We start from the raw sequence: 16,993 nt of genomic DNA on the forward strand, positions 1-16,993 counted from the left end.
TTTTCTGTCTTTGTGAATTGTGTGGGCTGTAGCCGCACCTGCATCCTCAAAGCAGCAGCAACAAGCGTGCGTCTGTCTGTTAAAGGGTGGTGTAACCCCCAAAGTGCGCTCCACAAAAAAAAAAATTCTTCTTCTTTTCTGTGTTTGTGTGTGAAATGTATGCACAGTAGCCACACCTGCATCCTCAAAGCAGCAGTGACAAGCGTGCGTCTGTCTATTAAAGGGTGGTGCAACCCTCAAAGTGCGTTCCAAAAACAATAAAAAAATTCTTCTTTTTTCTTGTCTTTGTGAATTGTGTGGGCTGTAGCCGCACCTGCAAACTCCAAGCAGCCGCGACAAGTGTGCGTCTGTCTGTTAAAGGGTGGTGTAACCCCCAAAGTGCGCTCCATAAAAAAAAAAATCTTTTTTTTTCAGTCTTTGTGAAATGTGTGGGCTGTAGCCGCACCTGCATCCTCAAAGCAGCAGCGACAAGCGTGCGTCTGTCTGTTAAAGAGTGGTGTAACCCTCAAAGTGCGCTCCACAAACAATAAAAAAATTCTTTTTTTTCTGTCTTTGTGAATTGTGTGGGCTGTAGCTGCACCTGCATCCTCAAAGCAGCAGCGACAAGTGTGCATCTGTCTGTTAAAGGGTGGGGTCACCCCCAATGTGCTCTCCACAAAAAATAAAAAATTCTTCTGTTCTGTGTTTGTGTGTTTAATGTATGCACAGTAGCAGCACCTGCATCCTCAAAGCAGCAGCAACAAGCGTGCATCTGTCTGGTAAAGGGTGGTGTAACCCTCAAAGTGCACTCCAACCAAAATAAAATAATCTTCTTCTTTTCTGTGTTTGTGTGCGAAATGTATGTGCAGTAGCCGCACCTGCATCCTCAAAGCAGAAGCAACAAGCGTGCGTCTGTCTGTTAAAGGGTGGTCTAACCCTCAAAGTGCGCTCCACAAAATAAAAAAATTATTCTTTTTTTTCTCTTTGTGAATTGTGTGGGCTGTAGCAGCACCTGCATCCTCAAAGCAGCAGCGACAAGCGTGCATCTGTCTGGTAAAGGGTGGTGTAACCCTCAAAGTGCGCTCCACAAACAATAAAAAAAAAAAATTTCTATCTTTGTGAATTTTGTGGGCTGTAGCCGTTCCTGCATCCTCAAAGCAGCAGCGACAAGTGTGCGTCTGTCTGTTAAAGGGTGGTGTAACCCTTAAAGTGCGCTCCCCAAACAATAAAAAAAAATCTTTTTTTCTGTTTTTGTGAATTGTGTGGGCTGTAGCCGCACCTGCATCCTCAAAGCAGCAGCGACAAGCGTGCTTCTGTCTGTTAAAGGGTGGTGTAACCCTCAAAGTGCGATCCACAAACAATAAAAAAAAAATTCTTTTTTTTTCGATCTTTGTGAATTGTGTGGTCTGTAGCCACACCTGCATCCTCAAAGCAGCCGTGACATGCGTGTGTCTGTCTGTTAAAGGGTGGTGTAACCTGCAAAGTGCGCTCCAACCAAAATAAAATAATTTTCTTCTCTTCTGTGTTTGTGTGTGAAATGTATGTGCAGTAGCCGCACCTGCATCCTCAAAGCAGCAGCAACAAGCGTGCATCTGTCTGTTAAAGGGTGGTGTAACCCTCAAAGTGCACTTTACAAACAATATAAACATTCTTTTTTTTCTGTCTTTGTGAATTGTGTGGGCTGTAGCCGCACCTGCATCCTCAAAGCAACAGCAACAAGCGTGCGTCTGTCTGTTAAAGGGTGGTGTAACCCCCAAAGTGCGCTCCTCATAAAATAAAAAATTGTTCTTCTTTTCTGTTTGTGTGTGAAATGTATGCGCAGTAGCCGCACCTGCATCCTCAAAGCAGCAGCGACAAATGTGCGTCTGTCTGTTAAAGGGTGGTGCAACCCTCAAAGTGCGTTCCACAAACAATAAAAAAATTCTTCTTCTTTTTTTTTGTCTTTGTGAATTGTGTGGGCTGTAGCCGCACCTGCACCTTCAAAGCAGCAGCGACAAGCGTGCATCTGTCTGTTAAAGGGTGGTGTAACCCTCAAAGTGCGCTCCACAAACAATAAAAAAAATTCCTTTTTTTTCTGTTTTTGTGAATTGTTTGGGCTGTAGCCACCCCTGTATCCTGAAAGCAGCAGTGACAAGCGTGTGTCTCTCTGTTAAAGGGTGGTTTAACCCTCAAAGTGCGTTCCACAAACAATGAAAAAATTCTTTTTTTTCTGTCTTTGTGAATTGTGTGGGCTGTAGCTGCACCTGCATCCTCAAAGCAGCAGCGACAAGTGTGCATCTGTCTGTTAAAGGGTGGGGTCACCCCCAATGTGCTCTCCACAAAAAATAAAAAATTCTTCTGTTCTGTGTTTGTGTGTTTAATGTATGCACAGTAGCAGCACCTGCATCCTCAAAGCAGCAGCAACAAGCGTGCATCTGTCTGGTAAAGGGTGGTGTAACCCTCAAAGTGCACTCCAACCAAAATAAAATAATCTTCTTCTTTTCTGTGTTTGTGTGCGAAATGTATGTGCAGTAGCCGCACCTGCATCCTCAAAGCAGAAGCAACAAGCGTGCGTCTGTCTGTTAAAGGGTGGTCTAACCCTCAAAGTGCGCTCCACAAAATAAAAAAATTATTCTTTTTTTTCTCTTTGTGAATTGTGTGGGCTGTAGCAGCACCTGCATCCTCAAAGCAGCAGCGACAAGCGTGCATCTGTCTGGTAAAGGGTGGTGTAACCCTCAAAGTGCGCTCCACAAACAATAAAAAAAAAAAATTTCTATCTTTGTGAATTTTGTGGGCTGTAGCCGTTCCTGCATCCTCAAAGCAGCAGCGACAAGTGTGCGTCTGTCTGTTAAAGGGTGGTGTAACCCTTAAAGTGCGCTCCCCAAACAATAAAAAAAATTCTTTTTTTCTGTTTTTGTGAATTGTGTGGGCTGTAGCCGCACCTGCATCCTCAAAGCAGCAGCGACAAGCGTGCTTCTGTCTGTTAAAGGGTGGTGTAACCCTCAAAGTGCGATCCACAAACAATAAAAAAAAAATTCTTTTTTTTCGATCTTTGTGAATTGTGTGGTCTGTAGCCACACCTGCATCCTCAAAGCAGCCGTGACACGCGTGCGTCTGTCTGTTAAAGGGTGGTGTAACCTGCAAAGTGCGCTCCAACCAAAATAAAATAATTTTCTTCTCTTCTGTGTTTGTGTGTGAAATGTATGTGCAGTAGCCGCACCTGCATCCTCAAAGCAGCAGCAACAAGCGTGCATCTGTCTGTTAAAGGGTGGTGTAACCCTCAAAGTGCACTTTACAAACAATAAAAACATTCTTTTTTTTCTGTCTTTGTGAATTGTGTGGGCTGTAGCCGCACCTGCATCCTCAAAGCAACAGCAACAAGCGTGCGTCTGTCTGTTAAAGGGTGGTGTAACCCCCAAAGTGCGCTCCTCATAAAATAAAAAATTGTTCTTCTTTTCTGTTTGTGTGTGAAATGTATGCGCAGTAGCCGCACCTGCATCCTCAAAGCAGCAGCGACAAATGTGCGTCTGTCTGTTAAAGGGTGGTGCAACCCTCAAAGTGCGTTCCACAAACAATAAAAAAATTCTTCTTCTTTTTTTTTGTCTTTGTGAATTGTGTGGGCTGTAGCCGCACCTGCACCTTCAAAGCAGCAGCGACAAGCGTGCATCTGTCTGTTAAAGGGTGGTGTAACCCTCAAAGTGCGCTCCACAAACAATAAAAAAAATTCCTTTTTTTTCTGTTTTTGTGAATTGTTTGGGCTGTAGCCACCCCTGTATCCTGAAAGCAGCAGTGACAAGCGTGTGTCTCTCTGTTAAAGGGTGGTTTAACCCTCAAAGTGCGTTCCACAAACAATGAAAAAATTCTTTTTTTTCTGTCTTTGTGAATTGTGTGGGCTGTAGCTGCACCTGCATCCTCAAAGCAGCCGTGACAAGCGTGCGTCTGTCTGTTAAAGGGTGGTGTAATCCCCAAAGTGCGCTCCACAAAAAATAAAAAATTCTTCTTCTTTTCTGTGTTTGTGTGTGAAATGTATGCACAGTAGCCGCACCTGCATCAACAAAAGAGCAGCGACAAGTGTGCGTCTGTCTGTTAAAGGGTGGTGTAACCCTCAAAGTGCGTTCCACAAACAATAAAAAAATGATTCTTCTTTTTTTTTGTCTTTGTGAATTGTGTGGGCTGTAGCTGCACCTGCATCCTCAAAGCAGCAATGACAAGCGTGCGTCTGTCTGTTAAAGGGTGGTTTAACCCTCAAAGTGCACTCCACAAACAATAAAAAAAATCTTTTTTTTTTCTATCTTTGTGAATTGTGTGGACTGTAGCCGCACCTGCATCTTCAAAGGTGCAGCGACAAGCGTGCATCTGTCTGTTAAAGAGTGGTGTAACCCTCAAAGCGCGCTCCACAGACAAATAAAAAAAAAAATTCTATATTTGTGAATTTTGTGGGCTGTAGCCACTCCTGCATCCCCAAGGCAGCAGCGACAAGCGTGCGTCTGTCTGTTAAAGGGTGGTGTAATCTTTAAAGTGCACTCCACAAACAATAAAAAAAAATCTTTTTTTTCTGTTTTTGTGAATTGTGTGGGCTGTAGCAGAACCTGCATCCTCAAAGCAGCAGCGACAAGCGTGCTTATGTCTGTTCAAGGGTGGTGTAACCCTCAAAGTGCGTTCCACAAACAATACAAAAATTCTTCTTTTTTTTTCAATCTTTGTGAATTGTGTGGTCTGTAGCCGCACCTGCATCCTCAAAGCAGCCGTGACAAGCGTGCGTCTGTCTGTTAAAGGGTGGTGTAACCCTCAAAGTGCACTTTAAAACAATAAAAACATTTTTTTTTTTTTCTCTTTGTGAATTGTGTGGGCTGTAGCCGCACCTGCATCATCAAAACAACAGCGACAATCGTGCATCTGTCTGTTAAAGAGTGGTGTAACCCTCAAAGTGCGCTCCACAAACAATAAAAAAATTCTTTTTTTTCTGTCTTTGTGAATTGTGTGGGCTGTAGCTGCACCTGCATCCTCAAAGCAGCAGCGACAAGTGTGCGTCTGTCTGTTAAAGGGTGGGGTAACCCCCAAAGTGCTCTCCACAAAAAATAAAAAAATCTTCTTCTGTTCTGTGTTTGTGTGTGAAATTTATGCACAGTAGCCGCACCTGCATCCTCAAAGCAGCAGCAACAAGCGTGCGTCTGTCTGTTAAAGGGTGGTCTAACCCTCAAAGTGCGCTTCACAAAATAAAAAAATTATTCTTTTTTTTCTCTTTGTGAATTGTGTGGGCTGCATCCTCAAAGCAGCAGCGACAAGCGTGCGTCTGTCTGTAAAAGGGTGGTGTAACCCCCAAAGTGCACTCCAACCAAAATAAAATAATCTCCTTTTCTGTGTTTGTGTGTGAAATGCATTTGCAGTAGCCGCACCTTGATCCCCAAAGCAGCAGCGACAAGTGTGCATCTGTCTGTTAAAGGGTGGTGTAACCCTCAAAGTGTGCTCCACAAACAATAAAAAAATTCCTTTTTTTCCTGTTTTTGTGTATTGTGTGTGCTGTAGCCGCCCCTATATCCTCAAAGCAGCAGCGACAAGCGTGTGTCTGTCTGTTAAAGAATGGTGTAACCCTCAAAGTGCGTTCCACAAACAATGAATTAAATCTTCTTCTTTTTTTTCTGTCCTTGTGAATTGTGTGGGCTGTAGCCGCACCTGCATCTTCAAATGTGCAGCGACAAGCGTGCATCTGTCTGTTAAAAAGTGGTGTAACCCTCAAAGTGCGCTCCACAAACAATTAAAAAAAAAAAATTTCTATCTTTGTGAATTTTGTGGGCTGTAACCGCTCCTGCATCCTCAAAGCAGCAGCGACAAGTGTGTGTCTGTCTGTTAAAGGGTGGTGTAACCTTTAAAGTGCACTCCACAAACAATAAAAAAAATTATTTTTTTTCTATTTTTGTGAATTGTGTGGGCTGTAGCAGAACCTGCATCCTCAAAGCTGCAGCGACAAGCGTACTTATGTCTGTTAAAGGGTGGTGTATCCCTCAAAGTGCGTTCCACAAACAATACAAAAATTCTTCTTATTTTTTTCAATCTTTGTGAATTGTGTGGTCTGTAGCCACACCTGCATCCTCAAAGCAGCCGTGACATGCGTGCGTCTGTCTGTTAAACGGTGGTGTAACCCCCAAAGTGCACTCCAACCAAAATAAAATAATTTTCTTCTCTTCTGTGTTTGTGTGTGAAATGTATGTGCAGTAGCCGCACCTGCATCCACAAAGCAGCAGCAACAAGCATGCATCTGTCTGTTAAAGGGTGGTGTAACCCTCAAAGTGCACTTTACAAACAATAAAAACATTCATTTTTTTTCTCTTTGTGAAATGTGTGGGCTGTAGCCGCACCTGCATCCTCAAAGCAGCAGCGACAAGTGTGTGTCTGTCTGTTATAGGGTGGTGTAACCCTCAAAGTGCATTCAACAAACAATGAAAAAATTCTTCTGCATTTTTTTCTGTCTTTGTGAATTGTGTGGGCTGTAGCCGCACCTGCATCCTCAAAGCAGCAGCAACAAGCGTGCGTCTGTCTGTTAAAGGGTGGTGTAACCCCCAAAGTGCGCTCCACAAAAAAAAAATTCTTCTTCTTTTCTGTGTTTGTTTGTGAAATGTATGCACAGTAGCCGCACCTGCATCCTCAAAGCAGCAGTGACAAGCGTGCGTCTGTCTATTAAAGGGTGGTGCAACCCTCAAAGTGCGTTCCAAAAACAATAAAAAAATTCTTCTTTTTTCTTGTCTTTGTGAATTGTGTGGGCTGTAGCCGCACCTGCAAACTCCAAGCAGCCGCGACAAGTGTGCGTCTGTCTGTTAAAGGGTGGTGTAACCCCCAAAGTGCGCTCCATAAAAAAAAAAATCTTTTTTTTTCAGTCTTTGTGAAATGTGTGGGCTGTAGCCGCACCTGCATCCTCAAAGCAGCAGCGACAAGCGTGCGTCTGTCTGTTAAAGAGTGGTGTAACCCTCAAAGTGCGCTCCACAAACAATAAAAAAATTCTTTTTTTTCTGTCTTTGTGAATTGTGTGGGCTGTAGCTGCACCTGCATCCTCAAAGCAGCAGCGACAAGTGTGCATCTGTCTGTTAAAGGGTGGGGTCACCCCCAATGTGCTCTCCACAAAAAATAAAAAATTCTTCTGTTCTGTGTTTGTGTGTTTAATGTATGCACAGTAGCAGCACCTGCATCCTCAAAGCAGCAGCAACAAGCGTGCATCTGTCTGGTAAAGGGTGGTGTAACCCTCAAAGTGCACTCCAACCAAAATAAAATAATCTTCTTTTCTGTGTTTGTGTGCGAAATGTATGTGCAGTAGCCGCACCTGCATCCTCAAAGCAGAAGCAACAAGCGTGCGTCTGTCTGTTAAAGGGTGGTCTAACCCTCAAAGTGCGCTCCACAAAATACAAAAATTATTCTTTTTTTTCTCTTTGTGAATTGTGTGGGCTGTAGCAGCACCTGCATCCTCAAAGCAGCAGCGACAAGCGTGCATCTGTCTGGTAAAGGGTGGTGTAACCCTCAAAGTGCGCTCCACAAACAATAAAAAAAAAAAAATTTCTATCTTTGTGAATTTTGTGGGCTGTAGCCGTTCCTGCATCCTCAAAGCAGCAGCGACAAGTGTGCGTCTGTCTGTTAAAGGGTGGTGTAACCCTTAAAGTGCGCTCCCCAAACAATAAAAAAAATTCTTTTTTTCTGTTTTTGTGAATTGTGTGGGCTGTAGCCGCACCTGCATCCTCAAAGCAGCAGCGACAAGCGTGCTTCTGTCTGTTAAAGGGTGGTGTAACCCTCAAAGTGCGATCCACAAACAATAAAAAAAAATTTCTTTTTTTTTCGATCTTTGTGAATTGTGTGGTCTGTAGCCACACCTGCATCCTCAAAGCAGCCGTGACACGCGTGCGTCTGTCTGTTAAAGGGTGGTGTAACCTGCAAAGTGCGCTCCAACCAAAATAAAATAATTTTCTTCTCTTCTGTGTTTGTGTGTGAAATGTATGTGCAGTAGCCGCACCTGCATCCTCAAAGCAGCAGCAACAAGCGTGCATCTGTCTGTTAAAGGGTGGTGTAACCCTCAAAGTGCACTTTACAAACAATAAAAACATTCTTTTTTTTCTGTCTTTGTGAATTGTGTGGGCTGTAGCCGCACCTGCATCCTCAAAGCAACAGCAACAAGCGTGCGTCTGTCTGTTAAAGGGTGGTGTAACCCCCAAAGTGCGCTCCTCATAAAATAAAAAATTGTTCTTCTTTTCTGTTTGTGTGTGAAATGTATGCGCAGTAGCCGCACCTGCATCCTCAAAGCAGCAGCGACAAATGTGCGTCTGTCTGTTAAAGGGTGGTGCAACCCTCAAAGTGCGTTCCACAAACAATAAAAAAATTCTTCTTCTTTTTTTTTGTCTTTGTGAATTGTGTGGGCTGTAGCCGCACCTGCATCCTCAAAGCAGCAGCGACAAGCGTGTGTCTGTCTGTTAAAGGGTGGTATAACCCTCAAAGTGTGCTCCACAAACACTAAAAAAATTCTTTTTTTTTCTGTCTTTGTGAATTGTGTGGGCTGTAGCCGCACCTGCATCCTCAAAGCAGCAGCGACAAGTGTGCGTCTGTCTATTAAAGGGTGGTGTAACCCCCAAAGTGCGCTCCACAAAAAATAAAAAATTCTTCTTCTTTTCTGTGTTTGTGTGTGAAATGTATACACAGTAGCCGCACCTGCATCCTCAAAAGAGCAGCGACAAGTGTGCGTCTGTCTGTTAAAGGGTGGTGTAACCCTCAAAGTGCGTTCCACAAACAATAAAAAAATTATTCTTCTTTTTTTTTGTCTTTGTGAATTGTGTGGGCTGTAGCTACACCTGCATCCTCAAAGCAGCAGTGACAAGTGTGCATCTGTCTGTTAAGGGGTGGAGTAACCCCCAAAGTGTGCTCCAACCAAAATAAAATAATCTTCTTCTTTTCTGTGTTTGTGTGCGAAATGTATGTGCAGTAGCCGCACCTGCATCCTCAAAGCAGCAGCATCGAGCGAGCGTCTGTCTGTTAAAGGGTGGTGTAACCCTCAAAGTGCGCTCCACAAACAATAAAAAAAATAATATTTTTTTTCTCTTTGTGAATTGTGTGGGCTGTAGCCGCACCTGCATCCTCAAAGCAGCAATGACAAGCATGTGTCTGTCTGTTAAAGGGTGGTTTAACCCTCAAAGTGCGCTCCACAAACAATAAAAAAAATCTTCTTTTTTTTTCTATCTTTGTGAATTGTGTGGGCTGTAGCCGCACCTGCATCTTCAAAGGTGCAGCGACAAGCGTGCATCTGTCTGTTAAAGAGTGGTGTAACCCTCTAAGTGCGCTCCACAAACAAATAAAAAAAAAAAATTCTATCTTTGTGAATTTTGAGGGCTGTAGCCACTCCTGCATCCTCAAGGCAGCAGCGACACACGTGCGTCTGTCTGTTAAAGGGTGGTGTAACCTTTAAAGTGCACTCCACAAACAATAAAAAAAATTCTTTTTTTTCTGTTTTTGTGAATTGTGTGGGCTGTAGCAGAACCTGCATCCTCAAAGCAGCAGCGACAAGTGTACTTATGTCTGTTAAAGGGTGGTGTAACCCTCAAAGTGCGTTCCACAAAAAATACAAAAATTCTTCTTTTTTTTTCAATCTTTGTGAATTGTGTGGTATGTAGCCGCACCTGCATCCTCAAAGCAGCCGTGACAAGCGTGCGTCTGTCTGTTAAACGGTGGTGTAACCCCCAAAGTGCGCTCCAACCAAAATAAAATAATTTTCTTCTCTTCTGTGTTTGTGTGTGAAATGTATGTGCAGTAGCCGCACCTGCATCCACAAAGCAGCAGCAACAAGCATGCATCTGTCTGTTAAAGGGTGGTGTAACCCTCAAAGTGCACTTTACAAACAATAAAAACATTCTTTTTTTTTTCTCTTTGTGAATTGTGTGGGCTGTAGCCGCACCTGCATCCTCAAAGCAGCAGCGACAAGTGTGTGTCTGTCTGTTAAAGGGTGGTGTAACCCTAAAAGTGCATTCAACAAACAATGAAAAAAATCTTCTTCATTTTTTTCTGTCTTTGTGAATTGTGTGGGCTGTAGCCGCACCTGCATCCTCAAAGCAGCAGCAACAAGCGTGCGTCTGTCTGTTAAAGGGTGGTGTAACCCCCAAAGTGCGCTCCACAAAAAAAAAATTCTTCTTCTTTTCTGTGTTTGTGTGTGAAATGTATGCACAGTAGCCGCACCTGCATCCTCAAAGCAGCAGCGACAAGCGTGCGTCTGTCTATTAAAGGGTGGTGCAACCCTCAAAGTGCATTCCAAAAACAATAAAAAAATTCTTCTTCTTTTTTCTTGTCTTTGTGAATTGTGTGGGCTGTAGCCACACCTGCAAACTCCAAGCAGCCGCGACAAGTGTGCGTCTGTCTGTTAAAGGGTGGTGTAACCCCCAAAGTGCGCTCCATAAAAAAAAAATCCTTTTTTTTCAGTCTTTGTGAAATGTGTGGGCTGTAGCCACACCTGCATCCTCAAAGCAGCAGCGACAAGCATGCGTCTGTCTGTTAAAGAGTGGTGTAACCCTCAAAGTGCACTCCACAAACAATAAAAAAATTCTTTTTTTTCTGTCTTTGTGAATTGTGTGGGCTGTAGCTGCACCTGCATCCTCAAAGCAGCAGCGACAAGTGTGCATCTGTCTGTTAAAGGGTGGGGTCACCCCCAATGTGCTCTCCACAAAAAATAAAAAATTCTTCTTCTGTTCTGTGTTTGTGTGTGAAATGTATGCACAGTAGCAGCACCTGCATCCTCAAAGCAGCAGCGACAAGCGTGCATCTGTCTGGTAAAGGGTGGTGTAACCCTCAAAGTGCACTCCAACCAAAATAAAATAATCTTCTTCTTTTCTGTGTTTGTGTGCGAAATGTATGTGCAGTAGCCGCACCTGCATCCTCAAAGCAGAAGCAACAAGCGTGCATCTGTCTGTTAAAGGGTGGTCTACCCCTCAAAGTGCGCTCCACAAAATAAAAAAATTATTCTTTTTTTTCTCTTTGTGAATTGTGTGGGCTGTAGCCGCACCTGCATCCTCAAAGCAGCAGTGACATGCGTGCATCTGTCTGGTAAAGGGTGGTGTAACCCTCAAAGTGTGCTCCACAAACAATTAAAAAGAAAAATTTCTATCTTTGTGAATTGTGTGGTCTGAAGCCACACCTGCATCCTCAAAGCAGCCGTGACACGCGTGCGTCTGTCTGTTAAAGGGTGGTGTAACCTGCAAAGTGCGCTCCAACCAAAATAAAATAATTTTCTTCTCTTCTGTGTTTGTGTGTGAAATGTATGTGCAGTAGCCGCACCTGCATTCACAAAGCAGCAGCAACAAGTGTGCATCTGTCTGTTAAAGGGTGGTGTAATCCTCAAAGTGCACTTTACAAACAATAAAAACATTCTTTTTTTTTTCTCTTTGTGAATTGCGTGGGCTGTAGCCACACCTGCATCCTCAAAGCAGCAGCGACAAGCGTGCATCTGTCTGTTAAAGGGTGGTGTAACCCTCAATGTGCGCTCCATAAAATAAAAATCCTTTTTTTTCAGTCTTTGTGAAATGTGTGGGCTGTAGCCACACCTGCATCCTCAAAGCAGCAGTGACAAGCATGTGTCTGTCTGTTAAAGAGTGGTGTAACCCTCAAAGTGCGCTCCACAAACAATAAAAAAATTCTTTTTTTTCTGTCTTTGTGAATTGTGTGGGCTGTAGCTGCACCTGCATCCTCAAAGCAGCAGCGACCAAGTGTGCATCTGTCTGTTAAAGGGTGGGGAAACCCCCAAAGTGCTCTCCAAAAAAAATAAAAAATTCTTCTTCTGTTCTGTTTGTCTGTGAAATGTATGCACAGTAGCCGCACCTGCATCCTCAAAGCAGCAGTGACAAGCGTGCATCTGTCTGTTAAAGGGTGGTGTAACCCTCAAAGTGCCCTCCAACCAAAATAAAATAATCTTCTTTTCTGTGTTTGTGTGCGAAATGTTTGTGCAGTAGCCGCACCTGCATCCTCAAAGCAGCAGCAGCAACAAGCGTGCGTCTGTCTGTTAAAGGGTGGTCTAACCCTCAAAGTGCACTTCACAAAATAAAAAAATTCTTCTTTTTTTTCTCTTTGTGAATTGTGTGGGCTGTAGCCGCACCTGCATCCTCAAAGCAGCAGCAACAAGCGTGCGTCTGTCTGTAAAAGGGTGGTGTAACCCCCAAAGTGCTCTCCAACCAAAATAAAATAATCTTCTTCTTTTCTGTGTTTGTGTGTGAAATGCATTTGCAGTAGCCGCACCTTGATCCCCAAAGCAGCAGCGACAAGTGTGCGTCTGTCTGTTAAAGGGTGGTGTAACCTCCAAAGTGTGCTCCACAAACAATAAAAAAATTCCTTTTTTTCTGTTTTTGTGAATTGTGTGGGCTGTAGCCGCCCCTCTATCCTCAAAGCAGCAGCGACAAGCGTGTGCCTGTCTGTTAAAGAGAGGTGTAACCCTCAAAGTGCGTTCCACAAACAATGAATTAAATCTTCTTCTTTTTTTTCTGTCTTTGTGAATTGTGTGGGATGTAGCTGCACCTGCATCGTTAAAGCAGCAGCGACAAGCGTGCGTCTGTCTGTAAATGGGCGGTGTAACCTCCAAAGTGCGCTTCAACCAAAATAAAATAATCTTCTTCTTTTCTGTGTTTGTGTGTGAAATGCATTTGCAGTAGCCGCACCTTGATCCCAAAAGCAGCAGCGACAAGTGTGCGTCTGTCTGTTAAAGGGTGGGGTAACCCTCAAAGTGCGCTCCACAAACAATACAAAAATTATTCATTTTTTTTCTGTCTTTGTGAATGGTTTGGGCTGTAGCCGCACCTGCATCCTCAAAGCAGCAGCGACAAGCGTGCGTCTGTCTGTTAAAGGGTGGTGTAACCCTCAAAGTGTGCTCCACAAACAATAAAAAAATTATTCTTTTTTTCTGTTTTTATAAATTGTGTGGGCTGTAGCAGCACCTGCATCCTCAAAGCAGCAGCGACAAGCGTGCGTCTGTCTGTTAAAGGGTGGTGTAACCCTCAAAGTGCGCTCCTAAACAATAAAAAAGTTATTTTCTTTTTTTCTGTCTTTGTGAATTGTGTGGGCTGTAGCCGCACCTGCATCCTCAAAGCAGCAGTGACAAGCATGCGTCTGTCTGTTACAGGGTGGTGTTACCCCCAAAGTGCGCTCCAACCAAAATAAAATAATCTTCTTTTATGTGTTTGTGTGTGAAATGTATACGCAGTAGCCGCACCTGCAACCTCAAAGAAGCAGCGACAAGCGTTCATCTGTCTGTTAAATGGTGGTGTTACCCTCAAATTGCGCTCCACAAACAATAAAAAATTTCTTCTTTTTTTTTCTGTCTTTGTGAACTGTGTGGTCTGTAGCCGCACCTGCATCCTCAAAGCAGCAGCGACAAGCGTGCATCTGTCTGTTAAAGGGTGGAGTAACCCCCAAAGTGCGCTCCAACCAAAATAAAATAATTTTCTTCTCTTCTGTGTTTGTGTGTGAAATGTATGTGCAGTAGCCGAACCTGCATCCTCAAAGCAGCAGCAACAAGCGTGCGTCTGTCTGTTAAAGGGTGGTCTAACCCTCAAAGTGCGCTTCGCAAACAATAAAAAAATTCTTCTTTTTTTTCTCTTTGTGTATTGTGTGGTCTGTAGCCGCACCTGCATCCTCAAAGCAGCAGCGACAAGTGTGCATCTGTCTGTTAAAGGGTAGTGTAACCCTCAAAGGGCGCTGCACAAACAATATAAAAATTCCTTTTTTTTCTGTTTTTGTGAATTGTGTGGGCTGTAGCTGCCCCTGTATCCTCAAAGCCGCAGCGACAAGTGTGCGTCTGTCTGTTAAAGGGTGGTGTAACCCACAAAGTGCATTTTACAAACAATGAAAAAATTCTTCTTCTTTTTTTTCTGTCTTTGTGAATTATGTGGGCTGTAGCTGCACCTGCATCCTCAAAGCAGCCGTGACAAGCGTGCGTCTGTCTGTTAAAGGGTGGTGTAACCCCCAAAGTGCGCTCCATAAAAAATATAACATTCTTTTTTTTTCTGTCTTTGTGAAATGTGTGGGCTGTAGCAGCACCTGCATCCTCAAAGCAGCAGCGACAAGTGTGCGTCTGTCTGTTAAAGGGTGGTGTAACCCTCAAAGTGCGTTCCACAAACAATGAAAAAATTCTTCTTCTTTTTGTTCTGTCTTTGTGAATTGTGTGGGCTGTAGCCGCACCTGCATCCTCAAAGCAGCAGCGACAAGCGTGCGTCTGTCTGTTAAAGGGTGGTGTAACCCCCAAATTGTCTCCACAAAAAAAAAAAATTCTTCTTCTTTTCTGTGTTTGTGTGTGAAATGTATGCGCAGTAGCCGCAACTGCATCCTCAAAGCAGCAGCGACAAGTGTGCGTCTGTCTGTTAAAGGGTGGTGCAACCCTCAAAGTGCGTTCCACAAACAATAAAAAAATTCTTCTTTTTTTTTTGTCTTTGTGAATTGTGTGGGCTGTAGCCGCACCTGCATCCTCAAAGCAGCCGCGACAAGTGTGCTTCTGTCTGTTAAAGGGTGGTGTAACCCCCAAAGTGCGCTCCATAAAAAAAAAATCTTTTTTTTCAGTCTTTGTGAAATGTGTGGGCTGTAGCCGCACCTGCATCCTCAAAGCAGCAGCGACAAGCGTGCGTCTGTCTGTTAAAGAGTGGTGTAACCCTCAAAGTGCGCTCCACAAACAATAAAAAAATTCTTTTTTTTCTGTCTTTGTGAATTGTGTGGGCTGTAGCTGCACCTGCATCCTCAAAGCAGCAGCGACAAGTGTGCGTCTGTCTGTTAAAGGGTGGGGTAACCCCCAAAGTGCTCTCCACAAAAAATAAAAAAATCTTCTTCTGTTCTGTGTTTGTGTATGAAATGTATGAACAGTAGCCGCACCTGCATCCTCAAAGCAGCAGCGACAAGCGTGCTTCTGTCTGTTAAAGGGTGGTGGAACCCTCAAAGTGCGCTCCAACCAAAATAAAATAATCTTCTTTTCTGTTTGTGTGCAAAATGTATGTGCAGTAGCTGCACCTGCATTCTCAAAGCAGCAGCAACAAGCGTGCGTCTGTCTGTTAAAGGTTGGTCTAACCCTCAAAGTGCGCTTCACAAAGTAAAAAAATTATTCTTTTTTTTCTCTTTGTGAATTGTGTGGGCTGAAGCCGCACCTGCATCCTCAAAGCAGCAGCGAAAAGCATGCGTCTGTCTGTAAAAGGGTGGTGTAACCCCCAAAGTGCGCTCCAACCAAAATATAATAATCTTCTTTTCTGTGTTTGTGTGTGAAATGCATTTGCAGTAGCCGCACCTTGATCCCCAAAGCAGCAGCGACAAGTGTGCGTCTGTCTGTTAAAGGGTGGTGTAACCCTCAAAGTGTGCTCAACAAACAATAAAAAAATTCCTTTTTTTTCCATTTTTGTGAATTGTGTGGGCTGTAGCCGCCCCTCTATCCTCAAAGCAGCAGCGACAAGCGTGTGTCTGTCTGTTAAAGAATGGTGTAACCCTCAAAGTGCGTTCCACAAACAATGAATTAAATCTTCTTCTTTTTTGTCTTTCTTTGTGAATTGTGTGGGCTGTAGCCGCACCTGCATCTTCAAATGTGCAGCGACAAGCGTGCATCTGTCTGTTAAAAAGTGGTGTAACCCTCAAAGTGCGCTCCACAAACAATTAAAAAAAAATTTTCTATCTTTGTGAATTTTGTGGGCTGTAGCCGCACCTGCATCCTCAAAGCAGCAGCGACAAGCGTGCGTCTGTCTGTTAAAGGGTGGTCTAACCCTTAAAGTGCGCTCCACAAACAATAAAAAAATTCTTTTTTTTCTGTTTTTGTGAATTGTGTGGGCTGTAGCCGCACCTGCATCCTCAAAGCAGCAGCGACAAGCGTGCTTCTGTCTGTTAAAGGTTGGTGTAACCCTCAAAGTGCATTCCACAAACAATAAAAAAAAATCTTTTTTTTTTATCTTTGTGAATTGTGTGGGCTGTAGCCGCACCTGCATCCTCAAAGCAGCAGCGACAAGGGTGCGTCTGTCTGTTAAAGGGTGGTGTAACCCCAAAAGTGCGCTCCACAAAAAATAAAATAATCTTCTTCTTTTCTGTGTTTGGGTGTGAAATGTATGTGCAGTAGCCGCACCTGGATCCCAAAAGCAGCAGCGACAAGTGTGCGTCTGTCTGTTAAAGGGTGGTGTAACCCTCAAAGTGCGCTCCACAAACAATAAAAAAATTCCTTTTTTTTCTGTTTTTGTGAATTGTGTGGGCTGTAGCCATCCCTGTATCCTCAAAGCAGCAGCAACAAGCGTGCGTCTGTCTGTTAAAGGGTGGTGTAACCATCAAAGTGCGTTCCACAAACAATGAAAAAATTATTTTTTTTCTGTCTTTGTGAATTGTGTGGGCTGTAGCCGCACCTGCATCCTCAAAGCAGCAGTGACAAGCATGCGTCTGTCTGTTACAGGGTGGTGTTACCCCCAAAGTGCGCTCCAACCAAAATAAAATAATCTTCTTTTATGTGTTTGTGTGTGAAATGTATACGCAGTAGCCGCACCTGCAACCTCAAAGAAGCAGCGACAAGCGTTCATCTGTCTGTTAAATGGTGGTGTTACCCTCAAATTGCGCTCCACAAACAATAAAAAATTTCTTCTTTTTTTTTCTGTCTTTGTGAACTGTGTGGTCTGTAGCCGCACCTGCATCCTCAAAGCAGCAGCGACAAGCGTGCATCTGTCTGTTAAAAGGTGGAGTAACCCCCAAAGTGCGCTCCAACCAAAATAAAATAATTTTCTTCTCTTCTGTGTTTGTGTGTGAAATGTATGTGCAGTAGCCGAACCTGCATCCTCAAAGCAGCAGCAACAAGCGTGCGTCTGTCTGTTAAAGGGTGGTCTAACCCTCAAAGTGCGCTTCGCAAACAATAAAAAAATTCTTCTTTTTTTTCTCTTTGTGTATTGTGTGGTCTGTAGCCGCACCTGCATCCTCAAAGCAGCAGCGACAAGTGTGCGTCTGTCTGTTAAAGGGTAGTGTAACCCTCAAAGGGCGCTGCACAAACAATATAAAAATTCCTTTTTTTTCTGTTTTTGTGAATTGTGTGGGCTGT

Source organism: Taudactylus pleione, unplaced genomic scaffold (assembly GCF_031769625.1).
Source record: "Taudactylus pleione unplaced genomic scaffold, aTauple2 ptg000201l, whole genome shotgun sequence".
NCBI classification, from domain to species: domain Eukaryota; kingdom Metazoa; phylum Chordata; class Amphibia; order Anura; family Myobatrachidae; genus Taudactylus; species Taudactylus pleione.